This window comes from Danio rerio, chromosome 18 (genome assembly GCF_052040795.2).
Source record: "Danio rerio strain M-AB ecotype USA chromosome 18, GRCz13ab, whole genome shotgun sequence".
NCBI lineage: Eukaryota > Metazoa > Chordata > Actinopteri > Cypriniformes > Danionidae > Danio > Danio rerio.
The window spans coordinates 50,716,417-50,733,798 of record NC_141038.1 but is presented as its reverse complement, the minus strand read 5'-3'; the positions used below and the strand labels follow the sequence as shown (position 1 = coordinate 50,733,798).

General features: G+C 37.4%; 1 long non-coding RNA gene across 14 annotated transcripts in view; it reads right to left on the bottom strand.

Moving 5' to 3' along the window:
- The window catches only part of LOC137488231 (uncharacterized), a 235,286-nt gene extending 228,625 nt beyond the window's left edge, over positions 1-6,661 (bottom strand). For 8 of the 14 annotated variants that reach the window (XR_015515394.1, XR_015515392.1, XR_015515383.1 and 5 more), the window contains exons 1-2: positions 6,522-6,635; positions 6,342-6,430 (exon numbers count right to left, since the gene is read on the bottom strand). This is a non-coding gene — a long non-coding RNA (uncharacterized LOC137488231). Of the gene's footprint in view, positions 1-6,341; positions 6,431-6,507 lie in introns of all 14 variants that reach the window. The other 6 variants (XR_015515389.1, XR_015515391.1, XR_015515387.1 and 3 more) reach the window with 2 other exon arrangements.
- Between the last annotated feature and the right edge of the window lie 10,721 nt (positions 6,662-17,382).

Below are 17,382 nucleotides of genomic sequence, written 5' to 3'. Positions count from 1 at the left end.
CGTGGAAGTATGCGCTCTTGCAAACTTCAATGTTGAAAGAATCTTCTACATTGATATATGATGCTAATCTCTGCACATTGCTCAAAATAGCTATTCATTCATTCATTCATTTTCCTTCGCCTTAGTCCCTTATTTATTATCGGTCACAACAGCGGAATGAACCGCCAACTATTCCAGCATATGTTTAACCCAGCAGATGCCCTTCCAGCTGCAAACCAGTACTCGGAAACACGCATACACTTTGGCATTCACACACACTCATGCACTACAGTCAATCTAGTTTATTCAATTCACCTATAGTGCATGTCTTTAGACTGTAGGGAAAACTGGAGCACGCAAAGGAAACCCACCCCAACGCGGGGAGAACATGCAAACTCCACACAGAAATGCAAATGCCCAGTCGAGACTCGAACCAGCAACCTTCTTGCTGTAAGGCGACAGTGCTAACCAAGGAGCCACCGTGCCGCCTTTTAAAAATAGCTATTTCTGAATCCTGATTGCACTATAATATAAACATGACTAGATGTAACCCTGTCAGTCTTACGCCTCCCAACCCGAGCTGGTATCGAACCGGCGACCTTCAGCATGGGAGTCAGTTGCTCTACCAAGGAGGCTAAAGACCATGGCCTCTAGCATCTGTCGCTGGAGTACCTTTAGAGGTCAGAAGAGTGAGGTTTACCTGCACAGCACTTGCAGCACTTATGGATGTTTCCCAGAGATGGGTTGCAGCTGGAAGGGCATCCGCTGCATAAAACATATGCTGGAAAAGTGTGCGGTTCATTCTGCCTCGGTGACCCTGGATTAATAAAGAGACTAAGCTGACAAGAATATGAATGAATGAATAAAATTAGACTTGCAAATCTACAATGAGCCTGAGTTGCAGTGCAAATATATTTTAGAATTTGTTTACACAATAACTGTGTTCTAAAATGGAAATAGTTTAATATTTTCTTTATGAATCTGTGAAGACTACAAACGCTGCATTTTGCATGCCAGGCCAATTCTTTTAGATCAGACTTTTGTAGATGAACACTATTCCAATAAGCATATGCAGCCTATTTCAGTGATTTTAGCATTGTAGGTCGCATAATTTATTTTTATATCACCACCTAGCCTAGTCTAATGCCTTAAGGTTTGAGTAATGTGATTTTAGCGATGCCACGCTGAGCTATTAGCCTTTCAGACTTGATAATTTGTGCAAATTACACCTGTTTTGTTTAGGCTTTGCACTAAATTGCTGCATTTTATTACAGCCGCTATTTCTTGTGACTGAATTCTATTCATTAAGACTGTGATTTGCTGAAGTAATGGGGAAACTATTATGTTATTTGTTTTTAATATTACATCATGTTATAGAGTTGAAGGCAAAATTATTAGTATTCTTTTTAAAAAATAAATTCCCATGCGCTGTTTAACAGAGTAAGTGAATTCTCACAACATTTCCTTTAAGATTTTTCTTCTTGAAAAAGTCTTACACTCACCGGCCACTTTATTAGGTACACCTCACTGGTACCAGGTTGGACCCCCGTTTTGCCTTCAGAACTGCCCTAATCCTCCGTGACATAGATTTAACAGGGTACTGGAAATATTCACTACACAGCTAATAATTTTGACTTCAACTGTACTTAACTATTAAAATGTAAAAAGCATAGTTTGGCGACTATGCAGGAAAAAATGCTTCAGCCCTGTTCCTCTGCAATAATTGTGCTAATTAGAGTGGAAAGGGAAACAGTTAGTTCAGACGCGTCTCTTTCTCATTTCCTGCTCTCTCTATCTGTGGTGCAGTAGAGCAGCTGTGGAGGAACAGGTGCTGAAACAGCGTCGCTGCGTCGGGCCTGGTTTTCTCAGCGGGCGAGGACCCAGTGGATAATCTAGTTAAATCTCCCTGTAATTCGGGAGGGATTGAGTTCTTCAGATGAGCTAGTGGAAACCTGCATGGGTGTGTGGGAGTATAGCAGGAACAAACTGGCCGCGCAGAAAACACAGACACACACATTTACTTGATTCGGTTTTCTTGATGTCTGCCGGGAGGAGCAGGGAAAAAAAAACACTACCGTCGCTACTGTGAGTTAGCCATAGTTAGCTTTAATTCATTCATTTTCTTGTCGGCTTAGTCACTTTATTAATCCGGGGTCGCCACAGCGAAATGAACCGCCAACTTATCCAGCATGTTTTTACGCAGCGGATGCCCTTCCAGCCGCAACCCTCACTGGGAAACATCCACACACACATTCACACACACACATTCATACACTACGGACAATTTAGCCTACCCAATTCACCTGTACCACATGCCTTTGGACTGTGAGGGAAACCGAAGCACCCGGAGGAAACCCACACGAATGCAGAGAGAACATACAAACTCCACACAGAAACGCCAACTGAGCCGAGGCTCGAACCAGCAACCCATCTACCTTCTTGCTGTGAGGCGACAGCACTACCTACTGCGCCATTGCCTCGCCCTATTATTATTATTATTATTATTATTATTAATAATAATAATAATAATAATAATAATAATAATAATAATAATAATAATAATAATAATAATAGTATTATTATTATTACTAAATATATGAGAGACTTCAGTAAATGGATCTGATTGGATTTGAATTGTAAACCTTAACCAAAAGTGAAAAGTTATTATTTTTTTATTTCATGTGGTTTGTTTTTAGTTATTATACTCATAAATCCTTTTTTCTTTTTACATAATTCTTCATAGAAAACTGTCTGCAGAGTCTGTCTGGCCCTGGTAATAACTTCAATTTTGTGCTTCACTGTAAGTCACGTAATGATGTCATAGTCATGGAAAGTGCCTGCAAACATTCACTCAACAGGAAAAATCACTTTCCATCCTTCATATTTTTTATCTTTATCGCTTCTAATCTTGACAAAGGAGCAACAGTGTGCTTTTATTTGTTTAATTAGACAAGAAAAGTCTCTGTCAAACTCATCAGGATGTGCTCGGTTTGACACGCCAGAAGTAACAAACTTACAGACACAACTGTGACCCAACTCATCCTGAGGGCCGTTTTCAACACACACACACACACACAGAGACACACACAGAGAGATATGCTGACAGCTCTGTGAGGATTACTGTCAGCAGCAGAAGTGTGCACAGAAGACGCCACTAACACACACACATACAGCCCCCAAATAACAAATACTCATGAGGAAAAAAGCCATTATGAAAGACAAGAAACAAGTTGTTTGTTTACGCCACACATCTGCTCCAAAAGGACAGTGAAAAAAAATCATAGTGTAGGACAGTTGATAGATTTATCACCTCAATAAAATGAAGAATTTGTAACGTAGACCTCAATCGAACAACCGCAGAGAAACGAGAGCTTGTCATGAGCCCCCCCCCTCTTTATCCTGAAGGTGTGTGAGGTCTGCTGTTCAGATGAAATGAACGCAGTCAACAGCGTTTCGGAGTAAAGCAGTTTGGAAATTCTCCATAACTGATAAGAGCAGAATTAGATCATGTTTTGCCTGAGGACAAAGCAAAAGTGATTCATCCCTCCATCGATCCAATTAATTGCCATGTGTTATGATTTTTCAGTCATGTTAAAGAGTAAAAGTCAAGTGCTTTTAACCTCCTCGTGCACTCTTGAATTGATGTTAGATTTTATAAAGAGATAGTTTATTAACATAAAAAAATTGTATTCATGCTTAACTTGCTCTCAAACTTTTTTAGTCTTTTTTTTTTATTAGAATATGCAAAAAGGTACATAAATTGGGATCATACAAATACAAAAAACATCAACAAAAAACCATGACAAAACAACAATAAAAAACAAAAACAAAAAAACAAAAAAAAACAAAAAAACAATATAGTCAGGTACTGTTAGGTGTGTGTGTGTGTGTGTGTGTGTGTGTGTGTGTGTGTGTGTGTGTGTGTGTGTGTGTGTGTGTGTGTGTGTGTCCATGTAAAGGTAACTTGGTGGAAGGTCAGATTACATACATTGGGAACAATGTTAGCCAATAAATGAATCTAGTCTCGCAGATATAAGTAAAACAGATACAAAAGAAACCAGTCAGAGTTAGGGAGTAACAACTATGCTTAGTAATGTATAATAGAAATAATGACAGTAAAAAGAAAGAAAGGACAACAGTAATAATAAATGACAATGATAATAAATCACAAGTACTACCCTAACTACTACTACTGCAGAAAGTTACTTATATTACTATATAATTATTAACTACTATTGCTGCTACTACAATCACAACCACAACTATTACTACTATAATGTCTACTACTGCTGATACTACCACAACAATGACTACCACTACTGATACTACAGCGTCTGCTACAACTAATACAACGTCTACTACTACTACTACTACTACTACCGCAATCACTGCTACTACAACATCTACATCAACGACATCTACTACTGGTACTGGTAACTTGCTCTCAAACTTGAACAACTTCCTGCTTCCATATAAGTTTGTTGAAGAATTCATTAAAAAAGGCTGTTATGGAAATTCCCCTAAATGTAATATGATTTGTGTTAAAAATCTAACATTGTGATGTTTTCTTTTGGTGGGATACAGATTGCGATGTGAATATAATTACGCTAGATGATTTGAATAACTCTATTTAGGAAGATTTCTGTCATTTAGATCAACTTGGGTGATTAAGACTCTTCTTATGCAGAGTGTCTGCATACAATAGGATAAATAACAACCATAAACAAATACCACAAAGCAGATATAAACAGTGTAACAGTATTCAAATATAGGAACCGAACAATCAAATATAAAATACCATGGTCGCCATTGTATAAATAATTTATACAATTTTTACAATACGTAATCTATTAATATCTTTAATAAATAATCGAATCCTGAGCTGTGACTGTTGCGGATACATATAAAAAATCATTTATAATATATATATATATATATATATATATATATATATATATATATATATAAAAAGATATAAATTCTAGAGCCCCAAACATTATTTTTTAGGATCTTTGGAAAATTGTGCAACATCACAATTGTAATTTTCAAAGAATTTAAATCAGTTTTTCGGAATAAAAAGTGTATGTGTTATGTTTGGCCTTTGACACAATTTTTAAAAAATTTTTTTACAATTTTTTTTTTTTTTGGTGAGGTCAGTGAAAATTTTGGCAGGGCAAGTAAAAATCTGAACCCCTTGCCCGATCGGGCCAATAGAAAATATGCTTATGTAGAAAATATGCTTAACTGATTCGTTACATAAAACTAAATATCTTGGTTGTTTTTTTTTGTTTTTTTTTTACAATACAGTGTTGATTTAAAAAAGTACTAAAATCATTATTAAGTATTAAAGTTATTCCCACTTCAGATATCAGGGATTTTACTGGGTTAATCTAGAAGGGATACAGCTGTGTATATTCACATGAATATAGCATTATTTTTGTGACATTGTACAACAATAATTATTATTTTTCATTACTGTGAGGTTTAGGGTAGGGGTAAACATAATACAATACAAATTTATTAAGTAATTTAATAAATATTATGAATAATACTATTAAGTGAGTGAGAAGAGGAAAGTTTTTAGTTTTTTGCAATTACATGCCTGTGCTTTCTTTACAATAAAATGTTGATTTAAAAAAAGTATTACAATTATTATTAAGTATTAAAGTTTTCAGATATCAGGGCTTTTATTGGGTAAGGATGGGATGGGATACAAATGCATATATTTACATCAATATAGCATAATTTTGTGATATTTGCTGTGAGGGTTAGGTTTAGATTAGATATACAAAAATACTAATTTAATGGGTAATTTAATAAATATTAGGAAATCATAACATTCATATTTATCCAGTACTTTTAGGATATATAAGATGAGATAAAAAGTGAGATGAGGAAACATTTTTTCATCCAGTTTTCTGCAATTACATGTCTGTGCTTTAGTACAATAAATCGTTATTTAAAAAAACATTAATTATTATTAAGTATTAAAGATTTTCCAACTTTAGATATCAGGGCTTTTATTGGGTAAATATGGGATGGGATACAGATGCATATATTTCTGTCAATATAGCATAATGTTTGTTATTGTACAACAACACTTAATATTTTCCATTACTGATAGGGTTATAGGTTTAGAGTAGACATTATAAAATACATGTTTAATGAGAAATGTAATAAATATTATGAATAATAGCTATACATATTCATCCAATGGGTACTTTTAAGATATGATAAGGTGAGAAGTGATTGAGAAAAGGAAAGTTTTCATCTAGTTTTCTGCAATTACATGCCTGTGCTTTCATTACAATAAAGTGTTGACTTAAAAAAAGTAATAATTATATTTAAATTATGGTCAATACCTGAAATCCTGCGTTCCGCAACGACGTTCAGACTGTAATTGGTATTGAGTGACAACAGGTGTGTCAAAGTCGCTATCGGACAGCAAAACCTTGATGGAAAATGAGCAAAATGTCAGATATTTCAGCATGGACATGTATAATAGTATAAATTTTGCGTTAACACTACAATGTTCTTCATACGTTCAGTCTGCGCTGGTTCACCGTGTGGTCGTTCGTGTTTGTTTAAAGATAAGTTCAGTCAGAGCTCTTCAGTTCAAAGCTGCTGAGGCAACGGATTTTCCCGCTTCACATATCAGCGATTCTATTGGGTAAATCTAGATGGGATACAGCTGCGTATACTCACGTCAATATTGTATAATCTTTGTGACACTGCACAACAATTAAGGGGTAGGTTTAGGGCAGGGTAGACGTTAATAAAATAGGGTTAGGGTTAGGGTTAGGTTAGGGTTAGGGTTAGGATAATTAAATAGATAAATAGGATAAAATGTAATAGATAATTCAATAAATAATAATACTAGGTAGGCTATAATTACTGTTTTACATTACTGTGATAGTTGGGTTTAGGGGTGGGGTAGATGTAAAGAAAATAACGTAAATAAAACACATATATGCATAATTTTATAAATGTTATTAATGCTTCTCGTTAACTTCCGGCCGCAGCTGTATCCATTTTATCAACAACCTTTAGTATACTACTTTTGGCTACAGAAATGCAGGTTAAATTCCAATTATGTGTATTCACTTACGAACTATAGTGGAGTAGTGGAGTAGAATACTTTGCTTAAATTGTACTTAAGTAAAAAATAGTACAGATTTAAAAAGGACTCAAGAAAATACAAATTGCCAAAATTCTACCTACTCAATTACAGCAACGCAGATTTGTTACTTTGCAGCACTGTGCTCTACCCACAATAATCCAAACAGTAGGCTATAAAGTAGCACAATCCATTATAAAAGCAAAAAAGACAACAAAAAATATACAAAAACTAATCAGCAATTGTAAAAACCAGCTGAACAGGCCTCAAAATCCCTCAGGTTCCTCAGAAAAGCTTGTTTTCATTCACACATTTCCTTTTTTCCCATAACAATGGGCATTTTTGCAACCGTTTATATGTTTGTGTCAACGTTCACTGTAAATACACTGAGAATAGTGAATGGAGATTCATGAAACAACTTGTATTCTTACCCCATTGCTCAGAAAGCAAGCACAATGACATTTTAATTTAAAGTCTTTTTTCCACTGCTATCGAAAATGATGAACTGTGCTTTGAAAATTCAAGGTCACTGAATAATCCCATATTATGTCTACCGTCGACACCTTTGTGCGGATCGTTATTGCAGCAAAAAAGTGCCTTCACAATGACTTTAAAATATGGTAAACACTGTAACAAATGGCTTTTTTCCATTATTAACTTAAGTGTGTCCAAACTTAACCAATTTCGGGGGACAAATTTGCAACCTAAATTTAGCAAAACCTGACTGAAGCAACCCAGGTATTGGCAATACAGCATGTGGGCCAATTGTGGCCCGGGTTTGGCAGAAGTGGCACTTTAAGTGGTCGTTAAGGTGGCACACAAGACATAGGCCAGTTGTCAAATGTAGTATTTGGTCCAGATGTTAAAAATTTATTTGTGGGCCACATATTTTTGGCCTTACTTGACCCACATTTAAGTGAAGTTTATTTATAAACTAATTTCGAGAGGATCACGTGCTTATGATTGTTTGCGGCTGGTTCCACATTATCCAATTTAGATTCACCAATCAGACGATTCCTAAGCCACTATAAATACCCTAAGCTCCATATCATAACCATCTTCGCTTTGAAGAATCCCCCCTTCCACCCTGCTCCTCCTCGTTTTCTAGATGGGTGGCACGGTGGCCCAGTGGTTAGCACTGTTGCCTCACTGCAAGAACGTCACTGGTTCTAGTCCTTACCAAGCCAGTTGACATTTCTGTGTGGAGTTTACACGTTCTCCCCGTGCTCATGTGGGCTCCCGGTTTCGCCAGTTTCCTCCCACCGTCCCAAAACATGCCACTTAAGTTAATTGACTAATCCAAATTGGCATCCTAGACATGCTCCTAGTAGTTATCTCTTAAGAGCAATCGCTATCTGTTCATTAGATACAGCAGGGGAGTTCTCGAGATCTACCTGAGCTCTAACTCCACTCTCGCCTTGCAAATGGGAGGGAGCCCCAGGCTCGAGGATCTTATGAGCTCAGGGCCACTCCCGGGACAGCTTGCCAAACAAGGTTTATAATCAATCATCAGCTAAGTGTGAACCCTTGAAAATACATTTAAATTATCAAAGAAATTTGTATTAATAAAGAAAATAATTCGACCAATTAGGTCGCTTCGAGAAAAAAACACACCTAAAGTGGAATGCTTTATGGGTTTATCAATTTCATCGAGACACACCAACATATCTGGCCCAGTTCAGGCCCAGTTATGGGTTATTAACTTGAGTGAAACTTGACAGTTACGGTCCACGTTTGGCCCTTGTCTGGACGCCAGACTTGGTCCTGTCATGTACTGTAATTCATTGCGGCATGTGGGCCAAGCAAAAGCTGATTGTGTGGGCCAGAGCTGGGCCAAAGAAATTTTGCTATATAGGAACCCACATGGCAAAATTTATCTTTAAGCTTTTGCTTGGCCCACATGTCGCAGTGAATTACGGTACATGATTATACCAATTCTGGCTTCCATACAAGAGCCAAACATGGACCATATCTGGGCCAAGTCTCAGCCAAGTTAATTACCCATAACTGGGCCTGAACTGGGCCAGAATTGTTGGTGTGTCACGACTGCAATAAATTTGACTTCGCTTTATGGCCACACTTTCCTTAAAACGACCCAGTTGGCAGAATTTTGTCCTTTACTCAAAAATAATTTAATTGTATTTTAAAGTGGGTCAAAATAGGCCAAATCTATGTGGCCCACATATACATTTTTAACATGTGGGACAAATCCTACATTTGACATCTGGCCCTAGTCTTGTGCCGCCTGAAAGATGATGCTACTTCTGTGAAACCCATGTTTGGCCCACATTCTGTATGCCAGTTCTGGATGAATGCCTGCTGTGACAGATTCATGCCAAATATGGGCCGGAAGTCTTTGCTACCTTGGAACAATTCTCCAAAGACCTCCTATTGGGGATGCCACTTTTGTAAAAAAAAAAAAAAAAAAAAAAAGAAAGAAAGAAAGAAAGAAAAATGAAGAAATAAAAATGCTATAAATTTTAGGTAAACTAAGTTTTTTTTATGTAAACTGTAAAGTGTGTGTGTGTGTGTGTGTGTGTGTGTGTGTGTGTGTGTGTGTGTGTGTGTGTGTGTGTGTGTGTGTGTGTGTGTGTGTGTGTGTGTGTGTGTGTGTGTGTGTATGTGTGTGTGTATCTGGGAATGGGAGTGTATGCAGGTATGCACACATTGACATTCTTTTGGAGGCTAAAGGTGATTTCCAGCCTGGCAGAAATCATTCATTCCCTCTCTCTGAGATTCTGTCACTCATTGATAAATGTAAGGATTTAGTGTGAGGCCTCTGTGTTTTGACTTCTATATGTCATTGTTTTTAAGAGGACTAAAATGAAGCGTGTCCTGACGGTGCGCTCAGAATTAACATAAACTGCCTCCGAGGCCATTGGAGAACAATTAGCCTTTGTGTTAAACTGCGAGTGATTCATTCACGTCAAACTTGCAAGTCTTAATGACTCACTCGCTGCTCAGCTTCCCATTTACCATTTTAATTTTTTATTTCTTTACTGCAGTCATTGTTTGGAAATTCAAAGTTGTGACATACTGTATTTGCACAATTGTCTTGGTGCGCAGACGAGCCGAGACAGCATTTGTGAGATAAGTCAATAGGAACAACAATACAATGATGGGAACTCAAACATAGCCTGATGTAGTTAAACATTAGAGTCAATTCAACATCTTACACAAGACGTAGCTTTCACAAATGTATAAATGCTTGAGAAAATTGGTTTTAGTTCATTATCTGCTGATTAAGAGATGAACAGTCCTGCTCTCAGTCATCATTATTGCTCAGCGGGTGGACAGTTTCTTTTTTACTCTTAAGTCTAATAAGGAAACATCTTTTGTGGCTGCACGGCGCAAATCAAATCATTACCACCCACACTGGAGGAAAGATAAACTTGGAAGCGCACTAATGCGTCTGTGAAGAGATTGTAGATGAACTGCCAAATGGTAAGTGTCCAAATGATGCTGCAGCTAATGAAAGCTAAGTGGAGTATTTCAACATCACTTACCTCAGACCGTTGTTCAAAAATAAAAATCTGCACACACACACACACACACACACACACACTCACACACACACACACGTATATATTTACTGAATATTTTTCGAACCATTCTCTGTAAACCCTAGAGATGGTTATGCTTGAAAATCCCAGTAGATCAGCAGTTTCTGAAATACTCAGACCAGCCCGTCGGGCACCAACAAACATGCCACAATCAAAGTCACTTAAATTCCCTTTCTTCCCCATTCTGATGCTCGGTTTGAACTGCAGCAGATTGTCTTGGCCATGTCTACAAGCCTAAATGCATTGAGTTGCTGCCATGTGATTGGCTGATTAGAAATGTATGTTATGAGCAGTTGGACAGGTGTACCTTATAAAGTGGCCGGCGTGTGTGCGTGTTGGTGTGTATGTATATATATATATATATATATATATATATATATATATATATATATATATATATATATATATATATATATATATATATATATATATATATATATATATATATATATATATGTATGTGTGTGTGTGTGTGTGTGTGTATATATATATATATATATATATATATATATATATATATATATATATATATATAAATTATGAAGCCAAATGTTTTTTTTATGAAATGAAAATATTATATGGCCTAATAATAAAATAATTTTATTAAATAATATTTTTTGGAATAATGCATTTTAAGTCGGATCATGTTTAGTCAAACTGATCTTTTATTAATATTTCAACAGTATAGATTTCACATTTCTTTAAAATCCCTTCAAGTAAAACAAGTCACAACTAAAATCTTATAAAATATTAATAAAGGATATTAGGAATAAAAGGGCAGCACAGTGGCGCAGTGGGTTGCTTTACAGCAAGAAAGTCACAGGTTTGAGTCCCGGCTGGGTCAGTTGGTGTTTCTGTGTGGAGTTTGCTTGTTGGCGTGGGTTTCCTCCGGGTGCTCCGGTTTCCCCCACAAGTTTAAAAACATGCAGTACAGGTGAGTTGGGTAGACTAATTTGTCCAAGTGTATGATTGTGAATGGGTGTGTATGGATGTTTCTCAGTGATGGGTTGCAGCTATAAGGGCATTGCTGCGTAAAACACTCCACTGTGGCGATGCCTGATTAATAAAGGGACTAAGCTGAAAAGAAAAAACAGGACTTACCTTACAGATTGTAAAATTGTGTAAATAATTGTGTAAGTATAATACAGTAAAGTATACAATAGTCAACATTTAAAGTGGATCAAAACCTTTCATCAAAGTTGTCCCAAAGCTATTGAACAACATCCGTTCTTGTCCCGGGACAATTTTGAAAAGCTTTTTTAAACCACTTCAAATGTTGCCTACTGTAATACAAAAAAGGTGGAAAATCCAATAAATAAATCCAAAAAAATCATACATGCAACTGAAGGCCGCTTAAACAACTGTAAAATATGCTGCATCTGATGCTATTGCTGTGTCTTTAATATAATGTAATTAATGTTAATTAGGTTAACTAGGCATGTAAGGGTAATTGGGCAAGTTATTGTATGACGATGATTTGTTCTGTAGATTATCGGGGGAAAAAATTAGCTTAAAGGGCTAATAATTTTGACCTTAAAATGGGTTTTAAAAAATTAAAAACTGCTTTTATTCTAGCCGAAATAAAACAAATAAGACTTTCCCCAGGAGAAAAAATATTACATACTGTGAAAATGTCCTTGCTCTGTTAACCATCATTTGGGAAATATTTAAAAAAAGAAAAAACAATTCAAAGCGGGACGAGTAATTCTGACTTCAACTTCTATTTTTGAACAATTAACACAGTTAATTTGAGCTATTTCCTATTTATATAAAATAGTTTAAGTTAATCAAACCGATATCAAATTATTGTAAAAATTCTTTCAGTTTGACTTGAATCTCCAAGACAAGCTAATTTTCCCTCAGAAACATCAGTTGTCCTCAGTGCAACCTTTCCTCTCACGCTCTCTGTTTACTAATTGTCCATTAGAGACAGCACAGATAGAATGCTCTCTTTGTGCAACATTTGATGAAGAGCTCGCATACATTGCTTGAGTTTCAGAAACACACCCACCCACAAAGACAAACACATTCGGAGTGACATAAACCCTGACACTCTTTTTTTTTCAATCTGTCATCTCAGCCCATATTCTTCGGTTTCATCAGAGTTAAGTGCTTATGAAATCTTGCGCTTGCCTTTGGCTCGCTGCCTCCATTTCTGCCTCAGTGAACAGCAATGCACCGTGGGCCTCCAGGCTCCACACTCACCTTGTCAAGACCGAAGACTCATCAGATCGCAGAAAATGTGGCGGCGAGCCAAACCTGGGCAGATAACATCTCGAAGGAAATATTACAGTATCGCGTAGTCAATGCAAATCGCCTAAATGTTTATAGCAACCGGGAGCAACACACACAGGCTTTTGGCAGGGGAATGCTGGCGTCGTTCTTCATGTGACCGTGTTTTCTGATGGTTTTGACAGCTCGTCAAGTAAACCTGAAGTCATCTGAGTCGATTGAGTTTGTTGTTGAGAAAATGGTCTTATTGTTTAACAGCACGGCCATCGGGATTTTATTTAGATTTTTTTTTATTTACCTGGCAATGTTCCTCACTGTTTGCAACTTTTTTACAGGCAAAAATAAATGAACTTAAAAACTGATTAACCTTCCTGTCATGTTCGGGTCAAATCAGACCGATTTACAACTGAAAACACTCATAAATATTGTGTATTACATCTGAATGCCTCAAGGCGCTATGATATCCTACACACTATGCACTTAAACACACAGTTTTTCATTTATTTATTCGTCTTGTACTACATTTTCAGTGCCCACCCACATAAAACGAAAAATGCCTTGGCCCAAATGTGGCCTCATTATGGCACTACTGGCGTGTTTCCGGCACTGGCATGCATAATGTGAGCCAAATGCGGGCCATGCATGGCAATGATGGCACTGCATGCATGACGGCAAACTACATTTGGACCAGTTGTGGATGGTAAGTATCAGTGTAGCGATTGTTCACCTAATAATAGGCTGGGTTATGGCTCAGTTTTTGGGGTTTCTGGTTAAAGGGTGGTGTTGATATGGTTAGCTTATAGCTGAGAATCTGTATAGATAATAAACTTGTTTTGGCCCAGTTCAGGCGAAGCAGTGGCGAAGTAGGTAGTGCTGTCGCCTCACAGCAAGAAGGTCACTGGGTCGCTGGTTCGAGCCTCGGTTCAGTTGGCGTTTCTGTGTGGAGTGTGCATGTTCTCTCTGCATTCACGTGGGTTTCCTCCGGGTGCTCCGGTTTCCCCCACAGTCCAAGGACATGTGGTACAGGTGAATTGGGTTGGCTAAATTGTCCGTAGTGTATGAGTGTGTGTGTGAATGTGTGTATGGATGTTTTCCAAAGATGGGTTGCGGCTGGAAGGGCATCCGCTGTGTAAAAAACTTGCTGAATAAGTTGGCGGTTCATTCCGCTGTGGCGACCCCGGATTAATAAAGGGACAGAGCTGACAAGAAAATGAATGAATGAATGGCCCAGTTCAGGGCCAGCTAAGGGTGATAAATTGGCTGAGATTCGGGCCGGTTATGGCACATGTGTGGCCCTTGTCTTTAATCCAGTTGTGGGCCACCTCAGGATCCAGCCTGATCTCACGAGAAAACGTAAGTATTTTACGTTTTGCCAGTTTAGTGGCTAATTCGTACGAATTCGTACGAGTTCAGTCGTATGAAATGGTACGATTTTAAAAAGGAGGCGTGGCACCTGACCCCACCCCTAACCCCAACCGTCATTGAGGGATAAGCAAATCGTACTAAATTGTACGAATTAGATCGCACGAATTCATACGAATTAGCCACTAAATGAAAAAGTTACGAATTGCCGTGAGATTGTGTTGCAGGATCATCATTCTTTGCGATACTTGGGCCGAGGGAAAAGTTATTGTGTGGCTCAGAGCTGGACCAGAAAACATTTGCTATGTAGGTATTTGTAGTTTCACTGCAGTTATTCTTGTGTAGCAAAGAATTCTAGCCCTAAGCTGGCACAGCAGGCATTTGTATGGCACTGGCATACAGCATGTGGGTTTGGCAGAGGTGGCACCATTTTTAAGGCGGCACACAAGACTTGGCAAATGTAGTAGTTGGCCCAGATGTTAAAAACAATGTATATGTGGGCCAGGTAAGTTTGGCCTATCTTGACCCACTTTTAAAATACATTTAAATTATTTTTGCATAATGGAAAATAAATCTACCAATCAGGTCGCTTCGAGAAAAAATGTGGTCATAAAATAAAATGCTTCATGGGTTAATCAGATTTATTGCAGTCGTGACACACCAACATATTGTTATTAACCTAGCTGAAACTTGGCTCAGATATGGTCCATGTTTGGTCTTTGTATGGACGCCAGAATTGGTCCAATTCATGCACTTGAACAAATCAAACTGATGATCGCCTTTTTTATTGAATCTTCAAGAGTGTTTTAATCAACCTTGTTACACCTATATGGTTTGGTCTTTGGTTTTCCATTTATTTTTTACATTACATGTTCATCTTGTATTGCATTTTCAGTGCCTATTTGTAGTTTCACTGTGGTTATTCCCAAATAGCAAAGAATTCTGGCCCAGATTGGCCCAAATTTGGCCCAGATTTTAAAAATGTATACGTGGGCCACGTAAGTTATTTTGACCCACGTTTAAAATACATTTAAATTATTTTTGAGTAAGAAAAAATTCTACCAATCAAGGATCTGCAAGAAAAATTTTGGCCATAAAGTGAAATGCTACATGGGATTATCTAATTCACTGCAGTCGTGGCACACCAACATATCTGGGCCAGTTCAGGGGTTGTTGCTAGATCGGTTTTGGAAGTTAACAAGAATTATTTATATTATTTATTAAATTTCCCATTTATTGTATTTTATTAATGTATGGTATCCCTACCCCAACCCTAAACCCAACAGTACTGTAAAAACAGTAGTTGTGCCGAGTATTATTTATGCTATCTATTAAATTAACCAATAAATTGTATTTTTAAACACCTACCCCCACCCCCAACCCTAAACCCAACCGTCACAGTACTGTAAAAATATTAATTATTGTTATACAGTGTCATAATAAAATGCTGCTATATTAATGTGCATATCGCACTTCCGGCCAGCTGAGTATCCAATCTAGACTTTACCCAAGTCTACTGTGCATGTCTAATTTCCTCATGTCCTACTAAACTAACTAACATCTGCGTCATATTTACCTGTACTAGCAGTTGACTAGTGTACCTAATAAAGTGGCCTGTGAATGTTTATTGTATTACTTGCACATACATGTACACATATACCTATTTATTTACTTTTTAATGCTGTGCTGAATGCTATAAAGTAGACTTTTTTTTCTCAGAATGATGATGAGCTTATTTAATACTATTGCAGTAATGTACTGACATGAATGAGCTGAAGGCAATTACGGTTGCTATATCAGTATTATGTTTCTAAGACTGTCATACTTGAAAAACATCATGAACCGCAAAAGTTGCACAAGCCTGAGCTTTTATTCTCTCACTCTCACACACATACACACACATACACCTGTGTATATATCTTTATGGGGACTTCATATAGACGTAATTATGTTTATAATGCATATTATATTGTATAATGTACACTACCTGACAAAAGTCTTGTCGCCAGTTCCAGTTGTAAGAGAAACAAATAATAACTTAACTATAGTTAAGTCCTACTTGAACGCGGATGGACCCAAGATTCTTATAGAAATCAGTCAAGTTTGGTGAAGGAGAAACATTGGTTTGGGGTTACATTCAGTATGGGGGCGTGTGAGAGATCTGCAGAGTGGATGGCAACATCAACAGCCTGAGGTATCAAGACATTTGTGCTGCCCATTACATTACAAACCACAGGAGAGGGCAAATTCTCCAGCAGGATAGCGCTCCTTCTCATACTTCAGCCTCCACATCAAAACTCCTGAAAGCAAAGAAGGTCAAGGTGCTCCAGGAGCGGCCTGCCCAGTCACCAGATATGAACATTATTGAGCATGTCTGGGGTAAGATGATGGAGGCATTGAAGATGAATCCAAAGGATCTTAAACTCTGGGAGTCCTGCAGGAACGCTTTCTCTGCCATTCCAGATGACTTTATTAATCAGTGATTTGAGTCATTGCAGAGATGTATGGATGCAGTCCTCCAAGCTCATGATGGAGTCAGACACAATCTTCATTCTGTCTCCACTGCAGCATGACTTTATATTCTATACTGGACATTATTTCTGTTAAGAGAAAAGACTTTTGTTTAAGCAAAGTCAGACCTTCCTGTCCTAATTAAATCATGAAAAATCAAGGCATAATCATATTTTAATTTGGTAAAATAAGCTTAATCTAGAGGCCTTCACCTTTCATATAAGCCCCTTCTGATACCAAATGATCAACTAGAAGTCAAGTTATTATTTGTTGTTCTTAAAATCTGGATAGGAGACAAGACTTTTGTCAGGCAGTGTGTATGTCAGGCAGTGTAAAGTCCCTTTATTAATCTGGGGTCGCCACAGTGGAAAGAAGCGCCAACTTGTCCACACTGTAAAAAAATCTGCTGTTTTAAATTTTTTATTCCGGCAGCTAGGGAAATGTAAAAAAGTAAAGCCGTTAAATTACAGACAATTACCGTAAAAGAACAGACTTTAAATGACAGAAATTTCCTAAATTTAAATTTTCAGTCAATTTCTGTAATTTACCATTTGTTTTTTTATGGTAAATGTCTGTAATTTAACGAGAGGGGTCAGGATGCAGACCTGGTGCAGTGCA